Genomic DNA, 24077 nt, shown 5'->3' on the forward strand with positions numbered 1-24077 from the left:
CTCTGATGGCTCCAAATCTTCTAAGATCAGCTTTCATCTCTTCCATGATATCCAGGCTTCTCTTCCCAACTGTCAACTCTCCCTTTCGATCTCCCTCTCTCTACCAACTATGGTCTCCCTGCCAAAATTTGCTAAGACAAGATTTCTTGAAATATAGACGTAAGTTGACTTCTTTTTTTTAAATTTAGGCAATTTTGATTTTCAAAGGCATTTATAATGGAGATTTGTCATTCAATATTCCAATTCCAATCACACTACCAGTGTCTGCATCCCTCCACCAACAAATGACCCATTTCTCCCTACATTCCCACCGATTTCCTTGACAAACACATTTTGAAGTTTAACTATTGTACTTTGGGTTCCATACTTTCATTAGTGTTGGTATTGGTGGTTAAGACATACACCTCAACTTTTTCATGCTGGCCTTCCTGGATAAATGCCCACTGACACCATGTAGGGGAAATATATGAGAACAAATCATTAAGCTCCAAATTTTTCAAATATCTTTAAACAATTCTGATCGAAAAAAAATAGTGTAAACTGGAGGGGACAACCCCTTGGCAGCCTGAAAAGTCTTTTCATTTTTCCACATTAAAAAGAGGAAATCAGTGAAGGAGGTCTGGCATCACGCAAGTTAGCTGACCCTGCTGAGCTGTGGTCAACAGGGTTTTTTGTGCTCTTCTCCCCTTCCACAATAACTCCCAACCTCATTAGTTTTGTCTCTTAAGTCCGCATAAAATAAAAATTTTACCACACAGGCACCCATGTAATGAGACCAGCCAAGGTGATAAAAATAAATTTCCGAAAACTCATAGGTTAGTCATGGTGGTAGAAACTAAATATAATGTTTTTTATTGAATCTGCAGGAGACACATATTACAAACCTTTTCATGATTCAATTTCATTCATAGGATATTTTAACACCCAACCTCCACTAGTATACAGTTCCATTGCTAATGTCCCCAGTTTCTCTCCCACCACTCTCTCTCCCAACCTCAAACCTCACCTGACAGCCTGCTGTCTCTACACTATGGCAGGCACCTCTTTCTCTCTCTTTATCTCTCTCTCTCTCATCCTTTGGGCATTATGGATTGTAATACAGATACTGAGAGGTTATCACGTTTATTCCTTTACCTACTTTCAGCACTCAGTTCTCATCCAGAGTAATCACTTCCAACTCTCATTGTCATAGCCGTCCCTTCTTTATTCCAAATGCCCGCCTTCAGCACTTGTGGCAAGCATCCAACCATTGACCAATTCTCCTGGCCTGTGTTTCTGCTATCCTTGGGTATTAGTCTCATATTCTGTTTTTTTATATCCAAAAAAAGGGGTAGTCCAATCAGTATACACCTTTCCTTCTGACTGATTTCATTGAGCATGATATTCTTCCCTGTACATCCATTTATAAGCAAATTTCATGATGTGACTTTCCTGCTAACTTCGTAGTATTCTATTGTGTAGGTATAACATAGTTTCTTCTGGCTATTGTGAATACTACTGCAGATGGTATTTCTGTTATAAATATCATGTTTAATGTAGCTTACATAGGAAAATATTTCCCAAGTTCCAAACATAGAGAATCCACTTACAAACCCAACTTTTTTATTTTTTAAATAATATAATTTATTATGATGCTTTCTAAAAAACTGAAGCTATTAAAAAAACTCAGGGTAAGCATATTCTATAAAAGCAAAAAATAATAATCTTAAGGAAGGACAACAGCTACGTGTTCTTGCTCCTCAAAGATCCATGTGTTTCTTGATATATTGTCAATATCTTTCTATAGCCTTAAAATTCTTCAACTTCATTTCTGAACACGATTTAAAGTTATATTAATTTAATAGGTGTAATAAGCTTTATAGAATGTTTATTTGTTTCTTTCATATTTTGCATAAACAATGTTTGAATTAACCATAGCACTGTAACACTGTCCTCCCATTGTTCACCGATTTGCTTGAGCGGGCACCAGAAATGTCTCTATGGTGAGACTTGTTGTTACTGATCTTAGAATGTCAAATACGTCACATGTAGCTTGCTAGGCTTTGTCATGCGGGAGGGATACTCTCAGTAGCATGCTGGGCTCTCTGAGAGGAGCAGAGGAATCGAACCCAGGTTGGCCGCGTGCAAGGCAAACGTCTTACCCACTGTGCTTTCGCTCCAGCCCATATATAGATTTATACATATATATGTGTATTTACACACACATACATATCTATATATTCCTCTGACACATCTCGTGAGTTCGAACTCATATTTCTTCCTCCTCCAATTATTTACTACTTCTCTCCCCCTACTTGGCTCGCAATTAATTTTCCGAGTGCCCTCAGATGCATTTCTGAGGCCAGGATAAAGGCATGCATAACACATAAATGCAAGGGAAGCACAAAGAATATGTAGATAAATTTCATATGGACATATAATTGTGATGACTAGTTTACAAACTGTACTTGCTTCAAGTACAGACTTCCTCATCTCAGCAACTGTGTATTCATACTCCATGCACTGTCAAATATCCAGCTAAAGTCCACAACCAACTAACAACACTCCCCTACCAATTTCAGTCATTTACTTCCCCTATTGTAAGGACAATTCTGATGTCAGAGTATAAAGGTTTGATTTTGCTTTTGTTTTATTAGTGAATTTAGTTTTTTTTCTTTATAATCCAGAAACAAATCAAATATTTTTTTTAAAAAATTAAGGACAGGAGGTGATATCAGGCAACAAATGAAATAGTTGATCTGGCTGAGAATCAGCAAGAGTCTTTCAGGTCAGTGTGACAAAAGGTACATCCAGTTTCCCTTCCCAGTATATTTCCAAAGGGCGGGCTTGGAGCAGGGTACATGCTGGGAAGAAGCCCAGGAGACTAGCAGTGTCTTGAACATCTAGGGGCCTATTTTCTTCTTTGAAAATGTAATGGTATTGACCTCCATTGCAAACCACAGCACCCTAAAACAAAGAAAAAGCAAAAGGGAATGCCCTGAGGTAGGGCGGGGTGGGGGAGATGGGGGATGGGAGAGTCACTGGGTTCCTTGATGGTGGAGAATGGGCACTGGTGGAGGGATGGGTACTTGATACTTGTATAACTGGAACCCAAGCACAAAGGTATGTAAGTCTACAACTGTACCTCATGGTGTTTCACTAATAAAAATAAATCGATAATAATATAAAAAATTAAAAATGCTATCGGCTGGTATAGGAAAAAATGTAATGGTGTTGACTAAATTACATCAAGATAATTTTTAGTTATAGGATGCTATGATTCATCTTTGACTCACTGATTGATACTTTGAAATGTCCCAGTTCATTCTCACTCAGAGAAGTCATTTATTTCTTCGAGTATTGATTTGTACAGGGAATTACTCAGAAAATTCTTTATATAATGTATATTGAGGGACTCAATGATAATGTTCTTATTACCATTTTCAAAGAATACCAAAATACACTTTTAATAAGATTTTCTTGGTTCTCTATATAAAAGATAAATGACAACAATTAAGGTTAACTCAAGATTTTCTAAAGTGCATTACATTAGTACTTGAAAAGAAATTTTAAAAGGCTCTGGGAGAGAGGAGGAGAAAAAGTCATGGATCTATAAGGATTAGTACAAGTCTTTGGGTGTGTTGGGGCAGGCAGTGACTAGAAAAGTTGAGATCACACTCAGCTATGTGATCTAATCTCTATATATCTATTCTCTAAATTAGATACCAGCGATGTATCCACACAGGTGTATTCATATGACTATCATGTACACTAGTGAGATCCAGGGAAATAATTCTTAGCACTGACATTGTTGGAAATTTATGTAGTAATCTGGTTTTTATGATTAAGTTGTCATGATTTCACAGGCAGTGGTTGTTTCCTTAACCAACCTGGAATGTCTTTAAAAGACCAAATATAGGATCATTCTTTCATTTTTAATTAAATATAGAAAATGCTGAATTTACAGGTTAAATGGAGATGAATATCTTTTTCAATAGTCTATTTGGGACACCGTCCTTTATTTGTTTTATTAGGAACTGAATGTGGTACCCTATAATCTCTAATTACATCCCTAGACCTCCCTTCTCTATTTGTACCAATCAAGACACACTTCATTTTAGACCTAGTTTTCAGTAATCTCAACTAAACATTAAAGTAAAAAATAAGTCTGATCAAATAATTCTGTTATCCAGCAGTTATTTAGATACTTACACCAATGAACAGAATGTTGAGAAAGAAATGAATAATCCAAATTCTGTATGAAGAAGGCACAGAATACATGTTGTAATTGACCATATAAAAGAAAGAAAATTAAAGTAAATTCCTTGGTAATTTCTGGTAGTCTTGGAACCATGTTGCCCATGGTATAGTCAGCTAGCTAAGTCTTCTTAACTTGGATTTCCCTTGTTCACATCCCTGATATCACTCTTTTCCTGCTCAGATCGCATTCCCAGTATATCATGTTACCAGCAGATCTTGTTGTTTCAAGCTTTGTTTTCAGAGGAACCCAAATTTCAAGCCCTCCTTTTACACTTATTGTCTCTTTTCCCATCATTTCAGACTTTTCTCCCAACATTTTTTCCTCAGTGAATACAGCATTCCTTCAAGAGAGTTGAACCTTGTTAGTTTTAAGAGATTCCTGGGATCAATTCCCTCCAGCCATACATTAAAGGTAGGAAAACACTTTTCACGTTTTTCTGTTCCCAGCCAGTCAACTACCATTTCCTGGGAAAATCTATGAACTGGTTAGTCTCAGTTCAGTCAGAAACTGCGTTCATTTCCCCCCGTTTTCAACAAAGTAGTTACTGGTACCAAGCAGAATTAGTTAAATATATGTTCCTGTTAACATATCTTTGCACTTGGGATACATGTGAACACATTTCACCTGGCTTTTATGAACCCTGGTCTTCCAGTTTGCTTTTCTGGTGGCATTCTGTTTCTCACTATTCCTCTCCACAGCTAAGTGATGTGAAAATAACATATTTATAAATGGTATGATTGAAAGCTCCAGAAGGAATGCCAGCCCTTTCAGCTCTCTCGGTCTTATATGTAAACTGTTCTTTGGAACCTATCTTATTTTCGTATTTTTGTCTTGAATCTCATTTACAAAAAATATTTTAACTTATTTGAAAAACATCCACCAACTATCCCATGATGATCACCAGATTTCCACTTCCCTACCTTTCCCGGTTTCCTTTCCATCCATCCATCACCCCATTAACTCTCCTAGGACCATCTATTTCCACCACAGCCTTCCAGGCTCAAGGTCACCTGGTACTAACTGCTTTGGGAGTGGTGACCTAGGACGCATGTATTAGTAAGGTACCTACAGCAATGCAGCCACAACGCCATTTATAAAGTTGATTCTTGTGTGAGCTGCAGTTAAACGCGATGTTTAGGGAAAACTACAGGTATCAGGGAACATGGAAGACCAAAGACCAGGCCCTCAAGCTAATATAATATGAGCTCCCCCCACCAGAAATTTCTTGATAGCTAGCTTGGCAACCTTGGGGAGTTTACAAATCCAAAGACTTACAGAGGCAATGGACCTCATTATTGAAACACGCTAGTGAAGTGTCACCTTAACAGCAACTCTGAATATTGCTGGGAATAAGTGAAATGGTGCAGCTAGGGATGCTGAACAGAGGGCCCGAGGACATGGTGACTTATTTTGAATCTCCCAGGAGCTTATCTTCAGGCTTCATGCTGCAACTGTTCTCTCGGCTTTGTCCCTGTTAAGAGTCATCCTTGAATGACTCTGAGGGTGTTGATCACTCATCTGGTAGGATTATTCCCCATTGTATGTGTTCTGATCACCCAGCCATCATTTATGTATAGACCACCCAAACCTTTTAGTGATATGTCTCAAATTTGGTTAATTTCCAAAGGTGGCCATGAGGCGTAAACACAGCTTCCATGGAGAATTTTACTTCTCGTCTGGTCATCTTAGACTCATCCCCTTCCTCAGCCTATTCCAAATTTATTCTTTTAACCCGAAAACCTCAGATCGTGCCATTTCTCCCATTTTTTTTTCGAGGACACCAGGGATGGGGCATACATGACTGTGCTCTGGTCATATTCCTGGCTCTGTGCTCAAGTTTCACATTTAGTGGGTCTCTGGGGACCATAAAAGATTGCAGGAAATGAACTGAGTCCTTCTTGCTTGCAGAGAAAATGCCCTGTCAGCTATACTCTTCCTCTGACCCTACGCCACTCTTCATCAGGCCCATGCAATTTCTCCTCTTATGGGCTTTATAACCCTGGACCAAGTTTGTATTTCTTAGAGTCTTGTCTATTCCCCCTTTTTCCTATCTCTAACTTCCCATTGTTTCCCATCGCATCCTTTAACCCCCAGCCACTCCCCAAAACAACCACAGTTGACAGCATCTTTAAATTCAGAAGTTTTATTAACAACCAATTAACTATGATTCATGTCTTTTATTTGAAAAAAATATATTAGAATAAGTAAAATGTGTCTGGCATTTCAGTGTTTGCCTAGGGCACCATCTGGTACCTAAAGTGGAATATACCATTCCAGCTCTCACATTACATAGCCATAGTAGAGAGAGATGTCCTTCTATTTTTCCCTCTCAATAAAGAACTACAATTTCCCTCAAAGCTGTGTGTTTGGCACTGTTCTCACGCTCCTGCTGAGCCTTCGTTTTCATAGCCTCACGCTCTGGTCTCCGCTCTTTGGTGATGGGCTTTGACATGACAGGCTCGGGAACATTGGGCTTTCTCCACAGAATCGGTTGGAAAGGGAAGTCTTGGAGGAGAAACTGACTCTGACGTTTAGGTGACCACTGCCGCTTTTTCACAGAGACAGGAGGAGGCTCCCACTGGAGAGAAGTGCCAGCTGCTGTCTTGTAGGGAGCAGGTCTAGGAGCTGCAGGGTGAAGAATTGGCTGGCTACTAGGGTTCTGCAAACCTGGTCGAGATGGGTTGGTTGTAATGGACTGAGCAGGTTTGGCAGAACCAGACAAAAATGCAGTGGTTGACCGTGAAGAATTGGCAGCATTTGGCTGAGGTGCATTGGTAGAGCCAGGTTTGGCAGGGTAATCTGCCGCAGGAAGATGTGAGGTCACAGATTGTCATCTCCGAGGAACAGGTCGAGCTTGTGGCCTCTCCATGGTAAGATACGGCAAAGGTACCAATTTGACCTTCCCAGGAGGTGGAAGGTCAGACTGGGTTGGAGATGAGCGTTTTTCAGCACTGCTACTTGGTTTGTGTGCTTTGACCTGAGTTTTCTCAAGGCTTTTCCATCCCATGTAGCACCTAGCCATGGCTTGACAGCTAAGGATGGCTTGACATCTTTAAGCTTATTTGAGCTACTCAGGACCTGGGAGGAAGAGATTCCAGGTTTTGGATCACTCTTCTTCCCCAGAACATGAAACACTTGGACAGAATCCAGCATGTGTATGCCTAGGTAGAGGCGGGGCTTTTTAACGGCCTCTTGGCAAAGCTCAGGTTGACTTTTCTTGCATTTCATCTTGCCAATGGTGGGCTTTTCTTCTGCCTTTATCTTGTTCCCTGGCTGCTTACACTCCTTAGCTTTCTTAGAATTTTCTCTGGTGTTTTTTATCTTCTCCTGCCCATGGCTCTTTGTCTTGCTGATCCTGCTGGAGGCAGCTTTGTGAGGTTTGCTGTTAGTCTTGGCCTTGGTCATAGGACACCTCTCACTTACTGAGGCATTACGAACAATCCCAGCCCCCCATAGCAAGCATTCTCGGACCTTTGGCTGGATTTTGGCCTTGGTTTCTCCCTCAAGAGGTTCAGAAGACTCCCTTTTGTTCTTCCGTGTTGGATGGGAGGTCCCCTTAGTGCCACTTGAATTTTCTTGCACCTGCTTCAGAGTGATGGTGTCAGTGCTGTTCATTACCTGCAGATCTTTTCATTGATATAGGTCTACTGGGATCGGTAGGTATCCAGAGGTTTTGAAAGCCCAGTTTTCATCTGATCAAAATTCTTAACCTTTTGTTCCTGAGTTGGAGTTGGGGTAAGCCCCAGGTTACTTTGGTCTGGAGATATTATGGGAACTTCCCCAAATTCAGGTGGTGGATTACGCTCAGGTCTTTGAATCCTGCTACTGCAACATGTGGGCAATTTGGAAATTTGTGTCAGACCAAATATCTGACCTGAAGGTTTCCATGCCAGGGACGTCTCCATTCCCAGTAAATTCATCACTACAAAGGAAGGAAGGAAGAAATCAGTGCCTGCGAAATGAGATATTCCCTCCACAAAACTAGTGGTGCAACAACTGTGCACCTACCAGCAACAGGCAAGGCATTGTTACTGGGTATTCTACGGATAATGGACAAGGCCCTGTGCTTGAAGTTTGGAGGTAAATCTTGTAGTTCTTACTGTTTGTCATGTGGTGCTGTTGTTTTTTGGTTTTCTTTGTATTTGAGTTTCTATGTAAACTAACTTTAAAAATAAGAGACTTGGGACAGAGAGATAGTCCATTTGGTAAGGCACTGGCTCTGCGATCAGCTGACCTCAGTTTGATCTTTCGTATCCCATATGATCTCCTAAGCATCTTCAGCAGTGATCCCTAACACAGACCCAGGACTAATCCCTGAGCACTTCGGACTGTGACACAGATTCAACCTCCTACAAACAAAAGCTTTTTTTAAAAGAAAAATTACAGTCTTTTAAACTAATAAATGCCATACAGAGCTTAGCATTGTAATGTATTTTACTCTCAATTTATTCACTTTCATGGAAAAATAAGGAGATTAATATCATATAATAAGAGTATGAATGAAGTACTAATTCTGCATGATATTTGTGCTAAAGAAAAGTTTTTAGGTTTCATGATTTGTGACAGAATCTCTGAACCACAAGTGTATTCAGAACCTTGCTGTTCATTAATGGAAGGGAAAGTTAAAGAGGTACCATTACAATAAGAGTTCTGAAACTTCTTAAGAAAATAACAAAATACTAGTGTAAGACTTGTATTTTACTTTTAGTGTGGTAATTCTGGAGGACTGCTGAACTAGAACAGTGTAAAATGTGGCATTCCCTGCCACAGAGGCTGGTTGGAATTGGGGGGATGGGTGGTGGGAGGAATAATGGGACCCGTGGTTGTGGAGAATGGGCACTGGTGGAGAGATAGGTACTACATCATTGTATAAATGAAATCTAAGCACAATAATTTGTAAGTCTACAACTGTGCCTCAAGATGTTTAACTAATAAAAATTAAAAAATATATGAAACAACTAGGGAAAAATGTGGCATTCTTTTGTGTGCTCCTGAAGTTTCATTATATGAAACCTAGATATCCATTATACTATCATAACTTCCAATTTCCATTAGCAGATCTTATGTTGAGTGTGAAAATAACATGTTGTAAAATGAGTGAAGGGAGTAAACATGAACTTAGTTTAGTTAACTTCATTTCGTAAACTTAAAAATCTCAGTGTATTTAAATACCACCTGTCTATGGACAGTTTTCCTCTTTTTTGACCCCAATTTTTGAATTTTCTTTCCCTCCTCTCAGTTTAACTCACCTTGATAACTCGATTCTGTGATGGGTTGAGCAGACACAGAGAAGTCGATTCCAGAGGAAGTGGTTGGTGTTTGGTTATTTGGGGGCCGGACCTACTTCAGAACCATAACCATTTCTCTAGATGAGTTCCTGTAAGCTTGGGGGGCAGAGCCATTTTGTTCTATGTATGACATGGAGTCATAGGACTGCAGGCCAGAAAGGAGAGTTCCCAGACCTCCTTGATGATTGTAATACACCTGGCTTCGGTCCTGGTAGGGAAGTGACAGACTTTGACTCTGATATGGATACCGAGACGGTGTTCTCTCAACAAGTCTGGCAGAAAGTGATGGGTACACAGACACCGTGTTGTAGGTATCTAGGGTTCTCTCATAGCGAGCTGCCTTAGACATGGAAGAGACAGCGGTGTCTTGGTCAAGGACAGTCACAGAAAAGTCTCCCATAGAAGACTTCTCTTCAGCATTTCCTGAATTATCCCATTCCAAAACACTAGTATAGGAAGAAGCTGAGGTGGATATATGACTCTGGTTTAAACACTCCAGATAGCATTGTTGTGCTGAAATGTTGGTAAAGTTAGACACTACCCATCAGTGGTTGGAAAGAGGTGCCAGAGGCTGAGGGCAGGAGCCAAGCAGAACTACCAGCTGGAGCAGATTCTCTGGCGTAGTTGCAGACACTTCCTGTTAGGGAAGCTGCATCGTTCACCACGGGAAGGGAATGCTGCCGAGTATGTGAAGTTCCAATTACAGATAAAGGTAAAGGTAAAGGCCCTCCCGTTGATCATCGATTTGCTCGAGCGGGCCCAGTAACGTCTCCATTGGAGACTTTGTTGTTACTGTGTCTGGCATATCGAATACTCTCGGTAGCTTGCCGGGCTCTCCGAGAGGGGCGGAGGAATCGAACTCGGGTCGGCCATGTTGGCCGCGTGTGAGGCGAACGCCCTACCCGCTGTGCTATCGCTCCAGCCCAATTACAGATGGATTTTGAAAATTTTCTATAAGGAACAATAGGATGATGAAAAAAATCTGTGAGACTAATAATCTCCTTCAATGCTCAGAGGAACAATATGAACTTAAAATTTAAGCCATCGAGATGCTTCTAGTACCAACAGTCAATTGAGTTTCCAAAATTTCAACAATTTGGGGTGATTCAGAGCCTGGAACCTTTTGGCACTTTGTATATTTGATATCGTGCTCCCAAATAAACACAGAACTCTAGAAGGACCAGGTGATCGTGTCTGTAATTGGATTTCTTGCTTACAGATAGTTTCTCCTTACCCCAGCAATGCCTGAAGCTTGCTCTCCTATTGACACATATGTTATTTCCTATAAGGGAAGCTTTTCCAAACTAGGAAGTCTAAGAGAATGGGTAACTTTCTCTGGACAAGAAGAAACCTGAGGGCCAGAAATGACAAAGCGACTTCATGTTTTCCAATCATTTTTATTGGGTGTGGTAAGGAGTAGATTTTGGACCAATAACTGAGAGTGATCTTGGGCTCTTTCTGGCTCTACACTCTGGAGTGACCCCTTATAACATTCAGAAGAGTGTATGCAGTGACAGAGATTCAACTAGATTGGCTATGTACAAGGCAAGTGCCTCATCCCCTCTCCAGTACTATCTCTCTGTCGCTTATGAATTTCCAAGTTACGGAACCTAAGCATGTGGACTTTTTTCCAGGACTCTGCATGACCTCTACATTGCAGAAACCGTTAGGAAGATACCTTACTTTAATATAGGCATTTGGGGTCTTTACAACTATTACCATTGTAATCATCAGGTTTCCATTTGACTTGTGCAATGAATATCTGTTACTTACGGTTCACTTATGACTTAATCTTGTTGATGCATTGAAGGTTACCCTCATTTTTGATCCACTTCAAAAATGACTACTTGAGTTTTTCCCAAGAAATGTTTTTGGAAGGAAAACTTTATTGAAACTCTGTGACTTAAGTTGTTTATCTAAAATGTAGTTACTAATAACTCTAAGAATAATAATGCATACATGAATATAATTTTTACATTTCATATGGTTTACATAGGAGGAAGTATAAAGAAAACGTAATGAAAAATATGTATCACAGAACTGAAAAAGAAGTATATAGATATCAATGAAATCTGGGCTCTGTAGCAAGCAGCATAGTACAGTAAGTTATTGAGAGCAGACCCAAGCGTAAGCCCTGAATATCAGTGGATGTGGTCTCAAACAAAACCAAATAAAACAGTCCAATAAGGTTATTAATAAATTGTTCCACATATACAATATGAAAAGTATATTCTATTTTAGAAAAATATGCTAGCCAAAAAATGGAATAGAAGGTGATTTTTGAGTGCACACTGTACCAGTCCATCAAACAGAAAAGATTTACCAGTAACTACATAACAAAAAGAAAATAGGAATAAACGTGATTGTATTTCATAGTCAAGAAATGTTTTAAATGAGTAAAATACAGAAAAAAACTTTGTAGTTACAAAAAAAATTATTCTCATCAATACCTTTGAATTATTAACCAGCAAACAACACCTGTTAAAATGGCATAGGATTTCACTTTATCAAACAAGAAACACAAAGACCATTTAAAAAGTGATCATAAAATATTACAAATTTACTTTCAACACCTAGATTAGAATTATCTTTAGCAGTCAGGAAAAAGTTCTTCTCAATGTTTAATAAATGAGCACCAAAATCCAATAAAATATCTTTAATGTAGGAAAACTCAGAATTCACAAATATGACAAAAATGTGTAATTAGACATGTGAGACTTGATTTTTCTATGTCCTCTTAGGATCTAAAAACAGAAGTTGACTATTATCAAAATACTCTCATATTAGGAAGAAAAAATTACATGAAATAACATTTGTAAAGATGACAAGCAGCTTTAACCTGGAACCTACTTACCACACAAATGAATCAATTCTCCTGATTCAAGTTAGAATTAACCATTTTTTAAAAATATTAACAGGCTGACTGTACGTGTACTTAAAAACCAGAACGTAATAAAAACATTGAAGATTTATTGTCTTCAAACCCCCTAGATAACCACTATTAGCTATATATGGGAAGCATCATCTCTAAAGCGTGTTTATATTCCAGATTGTCAAGTACGAAGTACTGTGTTCTAAGAGATAATAAGGAAAAAAGCCAGCAAGGATGGCTTTCTGATAAACTGCTTTTCCTACTGGTACTCTAATCAAGGCATAGTATACTTTCTAGTCCTGGCATTTTTTGAAGTAAATTGCTTTGACTTGTTCTCAGTGTATTCATCTCAGCATATTTAATATATATTCTTTCTTTTTTGATTTTAAATCTTTGGTTCTCTTCAACATTCTGTCCAAATGTTTTCCCCTTCCTTGATAATCGCCGTCCATATTCTTTCTTTCTTTCTTTCCTATTTTATTCTCCCTCATATCGTCTTGGTTCTATTGGTCAATGTTTGAAGAAAGTGATCCCAAACTTTCTTACCTTTGAGGGCTTGCCTCTCTACCGCTCAGCACTCCACATTTTCCCCATGCCCCATATTTTCTTATTACCTGGTTTAAATAGAAAACTCAAAGATAAATGATTATTACTGTGTAATAGCACTATATTTAAACTACTGAAGTATAAATACAAGTGGAGAGACCATTACAGAGAAAACATGCTAGTATATATTAACAGTTTTCCACAGCATCTACATTTTGTGTTTCTGTCAAAATACTGTCTCTGATTTATATTTTTTCAATGGATATTATGTAAAATTCTCTATTAAAAACAAAAAGAAACACAGAGAATCAACACTCATACATATATATGTGTATTTGAGTTTGTAAATATTTCTAAAATGTAATCAATGAGGAAAAGCACTTTGTATATGAGAGAACGAAAGCCAATGTCAAAAATCACACAGCAAATGTCCAAGTCAAGCTAAAATGAGGCTTATAAAATTCTACTTGAATACTTTCTTTCATTACTACATGTTGTTTTTACTTGACTGCTAAGTTTAGGGAGGATATATCTAATAAAAGCGTTGAAATGTATTATTCTTTACCTGCCATGGTCAGAGAAGAGGAAATACCGATGAAAGGTAGACGAGAAGAGGAGACGCTACGAGAGTACGTCTGAACACTGAAGCGGCTTAAGACCGAAAGTGTTCAGTACAGATGACTGCTCACTGGTGATTCGTCATTGGTCACTCGTCACTTGCCATGATGATTCAAATTTGTTTACAAACAACTACATGGGACCCCCAAGATTCTACCAGTTGGTGGTTGGTTTGGTGGGAGAATGATGTCATAAAGTAGGCAGTTGAAAGGTAGAGGCTAGCCAATCAGGAGGTCAGAATCCCAAGAAGAAGACCGGATTGGATAGAGAGCGGGGTAGAATGAAGCAGGCTAGGGAGATGGAATCCTACAAGACGGTTATAACAGTTTCACCTTCGTCAGACTCTTGTGTTAGAAAAATGCTCCCATGATACTCAAGAGCTTAGCTATTTCATTAACACATCAAGAAAATTACGAAATAATCGTTTATATTGCACTGTTAAAGAAACAACATTTGGTATTACTAGTATATTTTATATAACGTTTAAAGCACAGCGGGTAGGGCATTTGCATTGCAGGAGGCCAATCCTGAATCCGATTCCTCTGCCCGGCAAGCTACCCAGAGTATCTTGTCCATATAGCAAAAGCTTGGCAAGCTAGCCATGACGTATTCGATAGGCCAAAACCAGTGGCAGCAAGTCTCACAATTTCTTGTAAGATGTTACTGGTTCCCGCTTGAGCAAATTGATGCATCGCGGGAGCATAGTGCTACAGTGCTATGATTGAAAAAAAATGGTGGTTTCTTTCAATATGACAACATTTACTATGATAAGTTGTAGATGAATCGAGATGTGTTAAAATGTAAATATAAAGGTAAAGGTAAAGGTAAATGCCCTCCCGTTGATCGTCGATTTGCTCGAGCGGGCCCAGTAACGTCTCCATTGGAGACTTTGTTGTTACTGTGTTTGGCATATCGAATACTCTCGGTAGCTTGCCAGGCTCTCCGAGAGGGGCGGAGGACTCGAACTCGGGTCGGCCATGTTGGCCGCTTGTAAGGCGAACGCCCTACCACTTGTAAATGCACAGGTGTCTTATTTGTACAAAACAAACAGTTGTTCTCAGTTTAAAACTGTAGAAGATAAAGAAAAACGTATGCTCATTTGTGTCAAAATTTGAGAATCTGAAAGAAAAATTTAAAATTCAAATTACGTGATCAAAAAACAAGTAAAACCAACAAATTCTGGGAATTAATATGATAGGCAATGTATGAATGTTTTTAATAAATTAGTGCTGTGAAATAAATCAGTATTTAGCTAGTAAACTTGTATAGAAAAAATAAGCATAAACCATGATCATATAATCTGTATTGAAAGAAGTGTAAATGACTAGTAAACACAAGGGCAATTTCCTTTTTAAAAATTTTTTTTGTTTCATTAGTGAAACACCATGAGGTACAGCTGTAGACTTACAAGTTGTTGTGCTTGGGTTTCAGTAATACAATGATCGGGTACCCATCCCAGCACCAGTGCCCATTCTCCACTCTAAACAATCCCAGTATCCCTCCCAACCCCCATCCCCATCCCACACTGCCTCTTTGGTAGGGCACTCCCTTTTCTTCTGTCTCTCCCTTTGGGTGCTGTGGTCTGCAGAAGAGACATTGGGTGGCAATCCTGTTCGGGCCTTAGACTACTTTCAGCAGGCATCTCCCTTCCTGGGCAGATCTTCCCAGCACCCTTTATTGGGTGCTCCCTTCTCTATATGCGCTGCCTTTACCCCTAGACAGTGCAGCTGGCCTCTAAGCCATGGAGTGAACAACCTGATATTTATCACAGCTGTTCTTGGTTGTTAGTCTCTTATTTTGTTACTTTATGTTACCCAGATGAATGCAACCTTTCTATGTCTGTCCCTCTCTTTCTGACTCATTTCGCTTAGCATACTATTTTCCATGTAGTACCACACAAGAGCAATTTTCAAGCTCACTAGTAGACAAAGAGCACAAATTAACATGAGAAATTAAAATTTCCCCACAAATTACAAATATTTAAAAATCAGGTAATATCTTTTCCTAAAGATGATCAATATATCCTAGATATATCAAAGAATCTAAGAAAAAGTATGCCATGAATGTATAAAATATATTCAGATAATTTATTTGATTGGACCCCAGACTTAGTATAGGGATTAAAGCAATTACCATGCACACAGTCAACCCAAATTAATGGCTGGCTCCACCAGGAATGACCCTTGAGCACAGAGTGAGAAGTCCCAAGCACCACATACTATGGCCCCAATACCCCACAAAAGCAGAAATATAATTTATCACTTATTACTATAAAATACAAATGTATTATAAAGTCCATTATAAAATGCATTATAATTTTTTAAAATGTATCACAATGTACAGATTTCTATACCACACATATCACTACTTAGACAATGTAAGTAAATACTATTAAAAAACCATCTTCTTGGTCAATAGCAAACTATCTAATAATTTTGGGGGCTTTCAAAAATTATACAGGAATTAGCACCCTTAACCTCTATGTTACTCAAGTATGAGTTATATGTTTTTCTTTTCTTCCTTTTTTGTGGTGAAGGGAGCGTACCCATATGTGCTCCGGGCTCACTTTTGACTCTGTATGCAGAGATCACTTCTGGAAGGCTCAGGATTCTGGGGATTGAACTCAGACTCGCTGCATACAAACCCTCTACAAATTGCACTAACTATGTGGCCCATATGTTTCTTTTTAAATAACATTTTAATAAAACATTTTAAATAAATTTTTTAAAAAACATTTTTAATGAAATATTTCATTAAAAAGATTAATGTAGAGAATACTCTTTTAATGATTAAAGTAAATTTAAAAATTAGAATAATACTTGGTAAAGCATAGGAACACAGCAGAAATATATGATGAAATATATGATGGTATATATCTTATTTGTAAATTTGTAACTGTAACACATTGTCCTTTTCCATTTCAAGGATGAGATGAATCCATAGAGTAGATTCGTTCACTCACAATACTATATTCTCTCCTGGATGCTTTTTAAAACTACTTGCCAATGTGCCTGTTTCTAAACTTTTTGAGCAATATAGCCCTGTTTGCTATTGTTAGATCTTACTCTTGTTTTATTTTTACTTTATGTTCCAATCTTAATAGTATCACCATCTACTCAGTCAACCTAGCTAAACCCTAAGGTTTCTTCCACTTTCTCCTGCACAAGTTTCTGCTTTCTGACAAAAGGGAGGACCTCGAAATGCTGACATAAATCTAATAACCAGGGCCGCAGGAGATAGTGTAGTGCTTATGGCACTTGTCTCACATGCTCTCAATTTGACTCCCAGCACCACCTGATTGCCAGAGTATCAAAGACTGTATAGCCTCAGAGGACCCCAAGCACCATGGACACGTTTTCTGAGAATTGCCTGTGGGGCCCCCACACCTCCTGAGCATTGCTTTAGAGACTCTCTCAGCAACCAAAAAATATATAATGTCAGAGAAACATGTACTTGTCTTAAATAGGGACCCTCACTTTTGGTGAGTTTCACAAGGAAATATTGCATGAAAACGTAAATCAAAGATCAGGGGAGACAGTGTAAATCATGTGAGTACAGATCATATATTTGGTGAAATGTGTTAAGATTCAGATGCCCTAGTCTTCGCACCAGGGATATTCCTTCAAAAACACCCCCATTTTACTGGAAGGGTGCTAGAACACTATATAACTGAAACTCAATTATGAGCAACCTTGTAACTGTGTATCTCTTGGTGATTCTAATTATTAAAGTAATTTTTTAAAATGCACCCATCAAAATTACCTTTTTACCACTAAATGGGAAAGATACTTTCCAATACTTACCTCACCAAAAGCTCAACAGAGTGTGACGATTGCCAAAATATGTCCTCCCTTGCATTTTTGTCATGATACTTATTAATACTTAACTCTTCGTTTTTTTCCCTCTTCTCATGCCAAATCTTTAGTCTCCCTTGCAAGCTCCTCAAACATTATCCATTCAACATTGTTGCTCTTTGCCACTGCTTTTCTTGACTTCTTGTCCATGAACTGATTCTGAAACATAACATACCTGAAATTACAGTACTCATGCCAGAGACAAGCATTGATGTATCTTTCGGTTTAGCATTCTTCAAGCTATTGGCACACAGGTGAGTAACATTTTTTTTTCCTACTGAGAACACAAAAATAGATATGCTGGTTTTCAAAGTTCTATCAATAGTCTGAGCTACCAATTAAGGATATATATTTTTAAATTTTTATTGAATATCTGTGAGATAGACCATTACAAACTATTCATAATTTGCTTCCTGTCATACAACGATCCAACATGCTTCTCTCCACTAGTGTAAATTTCCCACCACCAATGTCCCTGGTTCCCTACAACATCCCCCAACACCCTACCCCACCCCCAGCCTGTCTCTATGGCAGGCTCTTTAAATTCTTTCTCTCTCCTTTTAATTTTTTGCATTATTGTTCTCATACAGGTACTAAGAGGTCATCATGTTTGTTCAAGGAATTTAGTATTTTTATTGGGGGTGTCACATCCGGCGATGCTCAGGAGTTATTCCTGGCTCTGCACTCAGGAATTACTCCTGGCGGAGCTCAGGGAACCATATGGGATGCTGATATTCGAACCCGGGTCTGCCGCATGTAAGGCAAACATCCTACCCACTGTGCTATCGCTTCAGCCCCGGAATTGAGTATTTTTATCAGGAAGGTAAGGCTGGAGTTGCTTTGAGGTATGGACATGACTGCTGCGGCTTCCATAAGTACAGGGCAGTGAGGGTGGGCTGCCCATCCTGACTCAGAGAAAGCCTAGAGATTTCAGTCACAAAACCCGCATATCCGAAATTTCAGCTGTTATATTTCAGTGAAATCCATCCTGAGTCAATGTAAAGAGACTAGGGCATGGTGGAGATTTTGGTTTGTGGGAGCAAGTGGCTGCCCTGAGTTCTGGTTGCGTGGGCAACAAACTAACCTGCCTCCCTCCGATTTACCCTAGTATGTTCTGCCCTGTGCAGGTCCAAGGTTAACTGTGACTTTTGATCTCTTTCAAGATTTATTTATGGGTCACTTATGCAAGACCAATACATTAGCTTGTATAGCTGAGCCAGGGGTGGTTTGTGAACAGGACTCCCACATATCTTTTGGGAGTTTAATTTCTTGGGAAACTTAGTCCTAAGGTGTTGGGATCCAGCCAGAGGCACAGTGGAAATCTGGGGTTATCAGGCAGCATGATGGCACCATTAGACTGTAGATGCACTCACCTCGAGGGTGCAGGTTGACTTCCTGGAGGCACTGCACCCCCAGACTAACAAATATTCATTGAATTAATGAACGAATAATCAACATTTTCAAAATATGTCACTTTATTGCATTTTAGAAGGGTAACTTCTAACAGGGAAATCATTTTCATGGTATAATCAAGACCTCCGGTTCATTCTTAACATATTTAATAAAAGCTACACATTCTGGAAATTCATACAAAGAAATTCTTTATATTATCTGCCTTCATAATCTACTTGTAAATTACTCAGATATCACCGTTTATACCACTGTTCTTAGCATAGAAATTTACAGATAGAAAATGTTTAGTAAAAATTCATTTTGGGGGCTGGAGCAATAAACAGGGTGTAGGACGTTTGCGTTGCACGCAACCAAACTAAGTTCGATTCCCAGCATCCCATACGGTCCCTCGAGTACCGCCAGGAGTAATTCCTGAGTGCATGAACCAGGAATAACTCCTGAGCATCGCAGGGTGTGACCCAAAAAGAAAAAAATTCATTTTGGCACTTCCGTTGAATATAGTACTGGAAGTACTTGCAATAGGAGTTATATAAAAAAAGATATAAAGGGCAGTCATGTAGGAAAAGTAGAAATCAGGCTCTCACTATTCACAGAAGATGTGATACTATATTTAGAGAATTCTAAAACCTCTACCAAAAAACTCCTAGAAACAATAGATTTATATGGTAAAGTTGCAGGCTATAAAATCAATACCCAAAAGTCTATGGCTTTTCTATATGCAAATAATGAGAGAGAAGAAAGTGACATGAAGAAAGCAACCCATTCACAGTCATGCCTCAGAAAATCAAGTATCTCAGAATCACCTCAACTAAGGAAGTGAAGGACCTATACAACAGAAAATAAGAGGACACGAAGAAATGGAAACATATCTCCTGCTTATGTATTGAGAGAATTAACATTGTCAAAATGACAATACTCCCCAAAGCATTGTACAAATTCAATGTGATCCCTATAAAGATACCCATAATAAGCTTCAAAGAAGTTTATCAATCACTCCTGAAATTCATATGGAACAACAAACGCCCATGAATAGCTAAAACAATTCTTGGGACAAAGACGATGGGAGGCCTCACCTTCCCCAACCTCAAACTCTACTACAAAGCGATAATAATTAAAACAGCATGGTACTGGAACAAAGGCAGAGCCGCCGACCAATGGAACAGCATTGAATATACTGACACACACCTTCAAATATATGTTCATCTAATCTTTGATAAGGGAGCAATAAATGTGAAGTGGAGCAAGAAAGACTTCTTTAACAAACGGTGCTGGAAAACCTGGACAGCGACATGCAATAAAATGGGCTCAAACCTCTACCTAACAGCAAGCACAAAAGTCAGATGAAAATGGGTCAAAGACCTCAACATCAGAACAGAATTCATCAGGTACATTGAAGACAAGGTGGGCAAAACCCTCCACGACATTGAAGCTAAAGGTATCTTCAAAGATAACATGCCACTGGCCAAAAAAGTGAAAACAGAGATGAACAAAGGAGACTATCTTAAATTAAGTAGCTTCTGCACCTCAAAAGAAACAGTGACCAGAATACAAAGACAATCTACAGAATGGGAAAGGATATTCACCCAATGCCTATGTAATAAGGGGTTGATATCAATGATATACAAGGCTCTGGTTGAACTCTACAAGAAGAAATCATGCAACCCCATCAGAAAATGGGATGATGAAATGAACAGTAACTTTCTCAAAGAAGATACCAAATGGCCAAAAGGCACATGAAAAATGGTCTTCATCACTAATCATCAGGGAAATGCAGGTCCAACCAACAAAGAGATATCACGTCACACCACTGAAACTGACCCACATCCAAAAGAACAAAAGCTACCGGTGTTGCCGTGGATGTGGGGAAAAAGGGACTCTCCTTCACTGCTGGTGGAAATGCGGACAGGTTCAGCCGTTTTGGAAAACAGTATGAATGGTTCTCCGAATACTAGAAATTGAGCTCCCATTTGACCCAGCAATATCACTCCTGGAAATATAGCCTGGAGAGGCAAAAAAGTACAGCCGAAATGACATATGCACTTGTATGTTCATTGCTGCACTGTTCACAATAGCCAAAATCTGGGGAAAAAAACCCCTAGTGCCCAAGAACAGATGACTTGTTAATGACACTTTGTTTCATCTACACAGTGGAATTCTATGCAGCTGTTAGAAAATAAGAAGTCATGAAATTTGCATAAAGTGGATCAACATAGTAAGTGAAATGAGTCAGAAAGATATGGACAGACATCGAAAGATTGTACTCATCTGTGGAATATAAAGTAACAGAATAAGAGACTAATACCCAAGAATAGAGTGATAAGGACTAGGAGGTTTGCTCCAGGCCTTGGAAGCCGACATCACATGCTAGGGGGAAAGGCAGCTCAGATAGAGGCCAGAACACCAACTAAAGGGTATTTGGAGGACCCGCTCTGGGTGGGAGATGCATGCCAAAAGTAGGCCATAGAGCCATTCTTTCTGCCCCACCAAGATCACGATTTGACCCCCACAAGAGGCTATCCGGCACGACCACAGCACCAGAGGCACGTGGATCCAATTCGGAACCCAGAGGCTTTTGGCAGAAAAGTGACTAAACTATGCATTAAGCTACGGCACCATTCTCCCTCAGGTGGGAAAGGGTATTTGTCGCTTCTGCCTTTCTCCCCCCTGGCGGCACGATGCCCACCACCTCAGAGATTATTGGACAGCCAGATATGAGCTAGGGTGACAGGGCAACTACGGCCTCGTGGGATTGGGGGTGAGGGGTGAAAACAGCCCATTCGTCCTGCCAGCCAAGACCATGAGTTGCCCACCACGAGTGGCTCTCTGGCATGCCATGGCCCCAGAGAACAAAAGAGAATGCCCTGCCACAAAGGCATGTTTGGGGGCATGGTGGGAGGAATACTGGTATCATGCACCAGTTATATCTCCATTCGTCCTAGCCCTGAGATTTTAGCAAGTGCCACATTGGAGGTTTTTTCGCGGTCAGGGAAATGAGATACTTCATTGTTACTGGGTTTTGGCATATAGAACACACCACGGGTAACTTGCCAGTCTCTGCCATGTAGGCAAGATACGCTTGGTAACCTGCCATGTTCTCCGAGAAAGAGAACTGGACAATATGAGTTGTTATCTTATCAACAAGATCCAGTATCTGGATCTTGGCCATTGATGGGATTACATGGCTCCAGAGGCAGTCCGTGGGTGTAACACTTAGCTACTGGAAGATGGGGGATCTGGATGGAGGAGGCCCATTCATGGTCCGAGCAGTCTTGAATATCTCAGCCCCGTGTCCCGCACACCTGGGTTCCTCTGCCAGTTCCTTCATGCATGAGGCTCCTTCAAGTGTGGTGAGAGTGGTCTTAAGCATAACTATGGCTGGTTGCAGAGATCTTCAGCTGCCAGGTCTCTGCTCGGGGTGGTGAGGGAAACTCAACCCACCCCCTCCAAGGGGCCCCAGTGAGGAAAGCCAGGTGCGGCATCAGGAGACTGCCATTTCAGAGATATTTGGACTTAAATTTTGATCGAAAAGTACACATCATTCAAACAGTTGTATGTGCTTAGTAATAAAATATTACACACATGTTCAATCACCTAAGAAAGCTCATTCTGCTCAGAGAACTAGATTTTTAATTACAGGTCTGTTTTGCCCATGTGGAATGACTGAGAATCACTATGAGTAGATATAAAACTCACTATACACACAAAGATGCACACAGGTTACTTTGAGTCATCTGTGTTGTTAATGTGTCTGGGCCATTAAATTACATTGAGACCCTTTTTCTGTCCTTTACAGGAGCCTCATGAGTCTCACATTCCCTTCAAGTTGAACTTGTAATAAAGTGGAATGAAATCATCAATATGCTTCTCACCTCTTCCTTCAGGAGAAAAATCCTACTTACTTTCAAGGTGGTCAAGGTGCGGACAACGTCATCCACCGTTTTCTGGAGATGTACACGGGACCGAGGTGAGAATAGCAAAAGGCTCCAGTTTAATTTTCTTAATGAAGATTTCAGGGAAGAGCATTAAACAAAACTGATTCTCCATCTTCCAAAAGGATTATTTTGCAAAACTGATGCCCTGGGTATGGTAAAAGATAATATGGTAAAAACCATACTTTTCCTTCTGGGACATTAATGTTCTAAATTTATCACTTCAAGCTGCTTTGAAATACCTTCCTAGATTGGGAATCACTGTCTGCCATAGGAGTGAGTAAGGACAACACTCAAAGAAATCAGAAGAGAAAAATAGGGGAAAAAATCAGCTCTTATACTCAGTTTGGCAACACATATACTAAAATTGAAATGATATAGAGATTAGCATGATCCTTACACAGAGATGACAGGCCAACTTGTAAATTGTTCCATATTTTTGTTGCATTAAGAATTAACAGGGCTACTTTAAGCTAAGACAAGCCCCACAAGTACTCCAAATTTCGACATAAAGATAGCAAAAATCCCCATCACAATGATCTCTCTCAATGTCAATGGACTAAATGCACCAATTCAGAGGCACAGGATGGCAGGATGAAATAGAAAACTGAACCCAACATTCTGCTGCCTGGTAGAAACACATCTGAATAATCAAAGCAACCATGGGCTCAAAGTCAAAGGCTAGAAAATGATTCTTCAAGAAAAGAACACCTCCAAAAAGCTGCAGTGGCAATACTAGTATCAGACCACATGGACTTCAGGCTAAAGGTTATAAGAGACAGTGAAGGTCATTTCTTAATGATCATGGGATCTGTACATCAGAAAGAACTCACCCTCCTCAATGTATATGCTCCTAATGACAGATCAGCAAAATACGTAAAAACAACTTCTAATAGACTTAAAGAAAAACATTGATAGCAACACAATGCTAGATGGAGATTTCAACAGTACTTTCTCACTTCTCAATAGATCAAACAGACAAAAACTCGGCAAGAAAATATTTTATTTGAGGGAAGTAATAAACAACCATTGGTGTAGAGAAGAAATCAAAGAGGAAATAAAAAGATTCCAGAAAAAATGACAACGAGGAACTACCAGAACTTGTGGGACAGAGCAAAAGCAGTTCTAAGAGGAAAGTTTATAGCTCCGCCAGAATTCAACTGGAAGAAAGAAAGGGCCTACAAAAATAACTTACAGCTCAAGATTTTGGAAAATGACCAAGAAAAGGAGTCCAAACTAGCCAGGAGGAAAGAAATAATAAAACCTGGAGCAGAAATCAATGAGATATAATCCCAAAATACAATTCAGAAGACCAAC

At 39.5% G+C, this 24077-nt stretch overlaps 1 pseudogene; it reads left to right on the forward strand.

The window, feature by feature from the left end:
• The first annotated feature begins 23104 nt into the window (after positions 1-23104).
• LOC130037073 (uncharacterized) lies at positions 23105-23201 on the forward strand (annotated as a pseudogene).
• Positions 23202-24077: the final 876 nt, after the last annotated feature.

The sequence above is a fragment of the Sorex fumeus genome, unplaced genomic scaffold (genome assembly GCF_029834395.1).
Source record: "Sorex fumeus unplaced genomic scaffold, SorFum_2.1 ptg000070l, whole genome shotgun sequence".
In the NCBI taxonomy this organism is placed as follows: Eukaryota; Metazoa; Chordata; class Mammalia; order Eulipotyphla; family Soricidae; genus Sorex; species Sorex fumeus.